General features: G+C 50.2%; 1 long non-coding RNA gene across 2 annotated transcripts; it reads left to right on the top strand.

Annotated features, from left to right (window-relative positions):
- The first annotated feature begins 4,258 nt into the window (after positions 1-4,258).
- LOC118930322 (uncharacterized) lies at positions 4,259-8,685 on the top strand. 2 transcript variants are annotated; one of them, XR_008997700.1, is made up of 5 exons: positions 4,259-4,309; positions 5,811-5,921; positions 6,179-6,742; positions 7,210-7,385; positions 7,999-8,685. It is a non-coding gene; the product is annotated as an uncharacterized LOC118930322 (long non-coding RNA). The 2 variants fall into 2 exon arrangements; XR_008997699.1 differs by having other exon boundaries at positions 5,811-6,742.
- Positions 8,686-9,010: the final 325 nt, after the last annotated feature.

The raw sequence follows: 9,010 nt of genomic DNA on the forward strand, positions 1-9,010 counted from the left end.
CCTTAACTTCAGACTTCCAGCCTCCAGGACTGTGAGAAAACAGTTTCTGTTGGGTCTGAGCTACCCAGACTGTGGTACTTGTTACGGTGGCCCTAGCACATGCATACACTACCCGAATGTATTACTTTCGTTGTATATAAATATATCTCAATGGAGAGTCTGTGGAGTTGTTTTTTTTAAATGTCTCTGCATGAAAAGAAAATCCTAGTAAATGTTCTGTCTAAAAATGAATCCTGCATGGCCTGGCACGACTGGGTGGGAGGGGATGAGGGCAGAGGGGGCAGGGTAAGCAACAGAAGTGTCTGCCCAGAGTTGTTCTCACTCAGGAGTGTGCAGGGCATGGGAGGCCGGGGACAGTGTGTCTTAACGAACTCTGGGCCTGTGGAAGTTGTTCAATGGTGGGCCTCTGGGTTCTGGTGGGGAGTTTGGCCTTGATCCACAAGGCAGTGGGGAATGTTGGAAGCTTTAGTGCAGGGAATGACCTGGGTGGTTCCAGGCTGCTGAGTGAACAGACCAGTGACAGGGACAGGGTGGGTGGCAGAAACCAGAGGGTCACGGAGAGCTTGACCTTGGACAGGGCCATGTGCAGGGGCTCTGGAGCCAGGCTGCCAGGGTTTGAATCTGCTCTGACACTTAGCAGCTGTGAGAACTCAGGTTACTTGTTTCATCACTCTGTGCCCCAAATCCTGGCCACAGGGCAGGGAAAACCACTAGCGACTACCTTGCAGGCTGCCTTGAGGGTTGACTGGGTTAATGTGTGCCCGCAACTGGTAGCAGTGTCTGCACGTGGTGAGCACTTTCCTGGGCTGGGCTCACTGTTTGTTGTTCACTGTACCCAAGGCTGGACACCTGATACACGATAGGCTTAATTCATCCACATGCAGTCACAGAAAAGGTGTGCAGTGCCAGGATGCTGGCTAATTTTAGGTAAGAGAAGTGGCTGTCCCAAGGCCACACGATCAGGAAGGTGAGGGGCTGGAATGTGAACCCAGGTCTACCTGGTTCCAAAACCAGCATTCCTAACATCTATGCCAGTAGATAGTACCCCGGGGCTTGGTACTTAGAAGGAGCTAAGTGAATTGCTTCTAAGTGAGTTGACTAAGGTAAATAGAGGTTAAATGACTTCCCCAAGGCCACCCAGCTCATCAGTAGCAAGGCTGGGAAGGGAACCTGGCCTTCTAGTTCCACAGTGAAATCTCAGTACTTTTCTAGTACACTGGAAAGCGGGCAGTCTTACTAGTTATGTGGGCACTGAAGCAAATTTGCCATGCCAAAGAGTAGAACTGAGTTCAAGACCAACCACTCAAAAATACTCTGTTGAAGTAGCTCTGAGGCAAAGGCTTGCACAGATTTAAACTTCATTAAACTTCAAAACTGCGACCAGGGCAGGCACCAGACTCTTACTGAAATAAGCTTTTAATTAGGTGGTGCTGGGGACTGATATTCATGACATTTGGGCAAATAAACCAACAAAAACCAAGATAAAATGCTCTCCAAGTTGGGAGCCTCTGAGATTTCTGGGTCCAGGCACAGAGATATCTACGGAGTAAACGCTCTCTGAACGAGCAAGGATGTGGTGGTGCATTCATTCCTTCAGGAAGCGTATCACAGAGCCTACCAGCTGGGGCCTGACGCTCTGCTGTTCTATACGGCCTGTGGCATTTCGCTTCATTCCAGCGGCACTACCGATGAACCTTGCTTTAGGTCAAGGCCGTAACAGACCAGTCACAAGTCACTGACCTGACAGTGTCAGTGGTTCAGTACAGGCACGAAGTGAAGAAATCAGGCTTCGTGAGCCTGACAAATATAGTTTCAAATTCCAGCGCCATTATTTTCTTAGCCATCGATCTCTGGGCACCTAGCTTCTTTAAACCTGTTTGCCCATCTGTAAATGAGGATAGGAAAGGGTCAGTAAGACATCCGACTCTTAATCATGCTAATAAAAATTAGTATCACGATTAACTTTCCAAAAAGCTAGAGAGACATAAAACAAAGGTGTCTTAAACCATCAAAATAGGTATTGTCCGTACACTGTAGTTGCTAAGTTCTGTCGGCGGGTGAGTGCACGCTTCAGACCTTCGCTAAGAGCTCGCAATTCTTGCTGTGGTTGACTGTTTTAAGGCCTGCCACACCCTCTTTGAATGACTTTCACTTAAGAAAGCAGGGCTGTATGTAATCTATTTTCAAATACATTTGTTCAAAAGGATTCAAATTTCATAGGTTGGAACTTGTAAGAAAATAGAAAAAAAGAAAAAATATATATATATATTGATCTCTGCCTCCAGTTCCTGGCACAGAGCTCTAAATACCCTGTAAATTCCTAAGTGCTTAAGGGCACTGGGAGCATCCCTTGTTCCTTTGTCTTTGACCCTTATTTCTGACATAGAACTCCTACGGCCCTTGGGCTTTCTGGGTGGTAGGTATGTCTTTTGTTCTAATGAGATGACTCTGGGTGAGCTCCCGGATGGGGGCTGGTCGCCAGAAGGACCGCACCATGATTAGAAGTATGGAATTTTCAGCCACACCTTTCATTCTCTGGAGAGAGAAGGGGGCTGGAAATGGACTCAAAGACAGATCATGCCTGTGTGAGGCAGCTGCCATAAAACCCCCAAAAGCACAGGGTTTTGAGAGTTTCCAGGAGGTTGGTGCACCCCAACTCCATGGGACAGAAGCTCCTGCGCTTGGGACCCTCCCTATGCACTTCTTCATCTGGCCATTCATCTGTATCTTTTATCACATCCTTTAATAAGCTAGTAAACCTAAGTAGTGTTTCCCTGTGTTCTGTGAGCTGCTCCAGGATTTCAATTGAACCCAAGGAGGGAGTTGCGAGAACCTCCAATTTGTAGCCAGGTAGGACAGAAATTGTGGGAAATCTGGGGACCTATTACTTGCAACTGACATCTGAAGTGCAGGGCCAGTCTTGGGGGACTAGCCCTTAACCTGTGGGACTGGACATTCTCCCCAGGTGGAGAACTGAGTTTGGCTGGAGGCCACCCAGCTGCCGCTGGAGAACTGACTGGCGTGGGAAACCGCCCCCCAGCCCCACCTGGTATCAGAAGGGCTGTGAGTGTGGGTGTCGTGTGCGAGTAAAAGAGAAACACAGGAGGAAGAGTGGGTTTTCTGGCACAGATCTTTATGTTCCTTGACCTTCATTATGTACACCTTAAAATAAGAAGGTGGGATTTTATGGAAAGAATATACATAGGCTTTGGATTCTCATAAAATTAACTGAAAAACAGGGACACACAGGAAACCCTTCCTAATGTTAATCTCCCTTGTTTTACAACCTGTCACATTGTCAGTGACTCATCTTTCTGCCCTAGGCCTACTTTGATTCTGTTAATCACAGTGAAACAGAAGTTTCAGGACACCCAAAGGCTGAGAGTAGTAGCTCCGGCCCCATCCAAGGCAAAGCTAAGCGACATTCAAACATTTCTCACACCACTTCCAGTCCTCTGCCCAGGGCAGGTGTTTTAAAATGTAAATTTCCTTATTATTCAGGTATGGTGAGCCCCACAGACCAGGAGATGACTGCCATTGAGAAGACAGTTTGTTACTCCTTGTTCCCAGGGGCGGGGAGCGCATCACACCATACAGGGCTACCCAGGGAAGCACCAGGGTTGGTCAGGAGGCAGAGAGAGCAGGAGAGGACAAGACAACAGCCTGTATAGTTTCTGTAGGAGCAACAGATGAGGCAGGTTAAGCAGGCTGACAGTTGGCTAGTCCGGATAATTTCAGCAGGCTCTGGGGTATAGGGGCTGGGCCGTGTTGGCTGGTACCTGGGCCTGGGGTGATTAGGGGAGAGGGATCTTGGCTGGGAGTGCAACAGCCCCTGAAGGCTCAGAACGCAGAAGTTGGGGCTGTGGGGCTGTGGGCTGGTTGGTTTGCGTAGGCAGGGAGCATTTGCTGGTGCGTCCTTCACTACCTCTGGAAGCAGCAAGCCCTGGGAGTAACGGTCTCTCTGGGGTCAGCAAGGCCCCAAGACTTCAAAGCATCAGAAAGTATAAAAAGTGAAAAGCATGATTTATACAGCCGGGCAGCAGCCTTGCCTCCATGGTGGCTCAGAGTCGTGGGCCTGCAAGGTACAGCCCCGAGCAGGTGACCGCTTTGAAGGTACAAGATGTCCTGAGTCCTTTCATGCCCTCCTGAGACCCGAGTCCCAAGCTGCCCGCCTCATCTGCTGTGCAGAGCAGCTGGCTGGTGTGTACCTCCCATTCCCTCCCAGCAGCACCGCACTCAGCAAGGACAGTCTCCTGAACAGGAAGCTTTGCGTGAGAACTCCTGCAGGCGGGACATTTCCTCCTTCCTGGTAAGCATTTTGGCTTCTGTTTGTCTGTTCATTTTCCAGGAAAAGGACAGCACCAAGACTGGTGGACCTACTTCAAGGTTTGTTAATTCTGTTTGTTTCCCAAGAGGAGGAGCTGCCACCAGCTCTGTCTGTCTGTCCTGTTCTGTGCACCCTCTCCACCACCATGACCGCAGTTCACAGCTGAACTTTGACCCCAGCTGGGGCTAGGAGCAGCAGACAAGCCTTGCTTACACATGTCTCTTTCTGACCCCAGGGGCTTTGCCCTAGGCTCTTCATGAGGGTCTGGGGAAACATTAGGAGGCCTGACTGCAGTGAGGACAGAAACCCTGTTCGAGGCAGCAGACATGTGGACTTTCTCTTCTCCAGGGAGGTGCTGGGGATGAGGCAGAATCTGGCCAGCAGTTCTGCATCTGGGACAAATGGGAGCAAGTGCATCCCAGCATGATTTGGTGAATGCACACCATTCATTAATAGGGTACATCACTTATTTGGCATTGTTTTGTTTATTTATATATTTAAAAATAATGACAATATTGAATAGTTGCTAAAAAGAGCATTTATCAATATTTACCATTTAACTTTCATTTGGAATGTTAATTCTACCTACGTGGTCATGGCATCATGAGCTAAGCTTTTACAGAGCGTCTGTGAGGGAGGAAGGCCAACAGGAGACCGAGTTGGAGCCTCTGCCCACCTCCCAAGGCCCTTGGAACCCTAGCACTGGTGTGTAGGAGCAGAGAAAGGCCCAAATCCCTGAGGCTTCAAGTCCCCTGGAGAGGCCCATGGATGCCTCCGGAGGCTGGCCTGGCCCAGGTGGGGGAGCAGGCAAGCTCGTTTCTCCTCTGAATGACAGGGCAGAGCCAGCAGGAAGAGGGGAGGGATTCTGACAAGGAGAGAGGAGGCCAGGCTCCCGACGGACCACTGTCCTCTCAGAGCTGCTGAGAGGTTAGGAAACGGGGGTGGAAGCCACAGCTCTCCACGCACTGAAGACTGGTAGGGAAGGCAACTGACACACAGAAAGCTGATGGCTGTTGTCACGCTGGCTTCCTCTTCTAAGAGGGTGAGTTCTAAGGAGGGCTGGCCGTCTGCCCTTGACTGTGATGTGTGCCAGACTGCTAACCCTGAGAGGCTCAGGGAGAGCTAAATTACTTTGCAAGAAGAAAAGGAAGACCTTTAGGGGTATGGGAGATGGGGAGGCTCAGAGCTCTGGAACCCAGAAGTGAAACGGCGTGGGGCCAAAGCCCCAGGTGGGGAAGCAGAGCGTGATGGAACAGGGCCTGCCAGTAGGTGTTGCTGTATAGAGCACAGTGGTGCACCTTTCAGAGTCTGTGATATTTTGAGTGAAATATTGACACCACCTTAATGGGATGTTTCAGGCTTACTTTTCCCAGGATCCAGCCAAGTGTTGGGTCTCACTCTGAGGTGGCATACTCATGTCTGTGTCTTCGGCCCTGGCAAGCCCAGTGGCCACGTCTGAGCCTAATCCTGTTTGTTTCCTCAGAGGAGGAGGTCTTCCTGTCTGTCTCACGCTCCGGGACTGGAAGTGCCTCCAGTCAATATGTCCTGTCCATCTCTGTGCTCTGGTGACAGCACAGTGCTGGGCACAGATCAGGTACTCAATTAATTGTGTTTGTTGGGTAAAAGTGTAGGTTTGCCTTGTCTTTCCGTCGCCACCATCCCAAGCCCTGGTTGCCCCGGGACCGTTGCAGCATCTTCTCCCCAGCTCTGTCCTGCTGGGGCCTCCCATTGCAAACCCACCCCGTAGTCCATTGCCCATGTCACTGATTTCCAACATCACTTTACTTGTAGCTTTCATTGACTTACCACACTTTACCACTTCCACCCTTTCTTCCTTGGAAATCCTAAAAGGCTCCTCATGGCCTTGAGTCTTGTCTTCACGCTTCATCCTGAGGTTTAAAGTCACACCAGGAGTTCTCAAGATGAAAAGAACCCCTCGCAGAACCTTCAGAACGATGCACTGTGTGCTCCTTGGGGTGTCACTACTCTTTCCAGGTTCCCCTGCCCAGATGCACCACAGAACACACTTTCCTCCTCACACGGGGCAGCCATTGGATTTGCATTGGCCAAAGAAGTGGAAGTGAGTTTGTCATCCGGTAGCAGCTTTAAAGATGTAAGCCTCGTTGGCTGTGTTCCTTCTTTTCCCTGAGCGAAGTGAGCACGGCACTCCGTCAGCCCGTCCGCTGGGGTGGGGAGCCCACCATGCAGGAGGAGCTGCTATTCCCGTTTACAGAACAGCAGTCATTACCGTGACAGATGACAGAGAAGGGAAGGAGGGTGAGAGGGTAGAAGTCACTCAGCCGCTCAGGGTGGAACCGAGACCTCCCCGGTTCCAGTGGGCCATCTCGTCGTCACCCAGGCAGAGCCACTCGGTCCCTCCAGGAAGACACATAGGCAGAATGAAAAGCACACGAGGTTTGTTTCCTGTTAGAACTACTTCCAATACCAGCTTTACCCTGTACTGAGGAGTCCCAGTTGGCAAGGGCAACAGAGCTTTGTCCCATTAGTTAATGGGAAGGCGGAGATAGGCGAGGTGGGTGCAGGGGCAGGCGGGCTGCAGGCACTTAGGACAGGTCACTTAACCGTCTCTTTCCCACAGTCTGGCCCTCCTCCTTTCCCCGGGATTGGCCACACCCACTCTCACCTCTGCGGTCTTGCTCACACTGTTCCCTCTGACTGTAAATGCCTTGCCATCTCCCCCTCTGGCCCCTCTCAAAGTCAGGCTGCATTCCCAGCTTCTCCACGCTGCCCGCCTGCATTCCAGTTCACACTTTTCTTTCCCACCATGGGTCTCTGCCAACACTTGACATTCAATCAGACACGATGGATTTAATTGTTTCACCAGTGAGAGGTTTATCTCCCTAATTACCTAATCTAATTAGACAAACCTTGGAGCATCAGCCAGCCTCCTGCCTCTTGCATCTCTCCTGGAGCTTGACCAGCCCAGCTCTGACCCAGTGAGTGAGCGACTCTGTCCCATCACTGGACTAATTCCTCTGCTACACACATGGAGAATCACTGCACAAGCTCTGAAGACTCTCCCATTCATGAACACCAGGTGAGTGAATTCAATGAGCTGAGTCTGCAGATAGGAAGGAACTCGGGGTAACTTGCTGTTTCTTGAGCAGCCCTATGGACCAGGCATTGTATCCGAACCTTGCATTGTCTCTAGCTGTCATCCATGACCCTAGGTCATGGATGTTTACAGATGAAGAGCACAGACTTTGGAGGTATTCAGTAACTTAATTGGCGATAATCAGCTGACAGTGATTTCCTATTAATAACCAAATAATTATGTTCGAGGGACTGTGCTAGGGATTCAGGGAGGTGAATAAGGCAGACTTGATCCCTGGATTTGTGGAGCTCACAGCCCTGTTGACAAGTGAGACAGTCTGTGATCATTCTGTCAACCGCCCTTCTTTGGGCACCTTCTTGCATCACTATATTCCATGTCTGAGAAGCACCATCATCACTGAAGTTACCTCCAATTCAGCACCTTTCCTGGGCTGTCACCAGGAACCTCTACAGACACGATCTCATTTATGTTGTAAAGTATTCTGAAGAAAAAGTATTATTATTGTTCACTGATGTTCTTTAGGTGCTGTGCATAGTGTGCGGCACACTGCAGGGGGAGCAATTAAATTTTAATTGAATGAATTTCCATTTTACAGATGAGGTTCACAGAGGCTGGCCCCTCCAATGGAAAATGCAGCTGGGACCCAAGGAACGAGTGCATTTGGTTTCTTCATGTTACTTCTCAAAAGCGACACCAGCTCTCGGCTTTCTGTATTTACCCTCAGCGTCTTCCCCCAAAGACCACATTTCTGATTTTGTCTTTCCGCCCCTTCTCAGCCAGCCGCCGTGGGCGGGGCTCCCCTCGATCCGCCGACTGCGACCCAGGCAGTCCTACCGCCAGACGGAAGGGAGAGGAAGGGGGGCGGGCACCGTCCTGGACGTGCCCATCGACAGGAGCACAACTCCCTCCTCAGCTCTCTTCGCAAGTGGCCAACGTGGCTCTGGGAGAGAAATACAACTGGCAACCTAAAGAAATGCCCTGAGCAAGGACCTGACTCCCCAATGGCAACAAAGATAAAAAGCAAGACAGCACCCCCACAGCTTCTAAGAGACATTAGATGAGCTAATTAAAATCAGTGCTATTAAAATGTCCAACTAATCTAAACACAAAGGTTCCTGGTTTCCAGTCTTTCTGGTTCTAACCCAACAGCTCTCACCACAGAGGCCTTCATGCTGCCTGTGGTGGTTGGGGTTTTGTCTTTAAGTGTATCTGTAAAGTAAATCTTGTTGAGTTCCTTACCACAGACCGTTATCTTGCTTGAGATGTCTGGAGCTCCGTTGGGTAAGCAACCTTTTACACCTTAGCCCTCTCAATGAACTTGCAGAGAGAGGTATCTGTTCTTCTGCTCTAGTCTTACAGCACTGGATATCTACCCATTCATTCATTCATTCCCTCATTCATTCACTCAGCAAGCATTAATTGAGAACAACCACAGGTCTAGTGCCTATCTTGGCACAGCAGATGTGGAGCTCCCAGCCTAGCAGTGGGGAGCTTGGGGAGGATGGGCAAGTGATCAGGCCATTGGAGTATAGAGGCTGCTGGGCTCTGTGCTCTCCTGGTCCCTCCAGGCCTGGGCTCCATCAGTGACCTTCCCTTTTCAGCGATAC

Source organism: Manis pentadactyla, chromosome 5 (assembly GCF_030020395.1).
Source record: "Manis pentadactyla isolate mManPen7 chromosome 5, mManPen7.hap1, whole genome shotgun sequence".
Lineage (NCBI taxonomy): Eukaryota > Metazoa > Chordata > Mammalia > Pholidota > Manidae > Manis > Manis pentadactyla.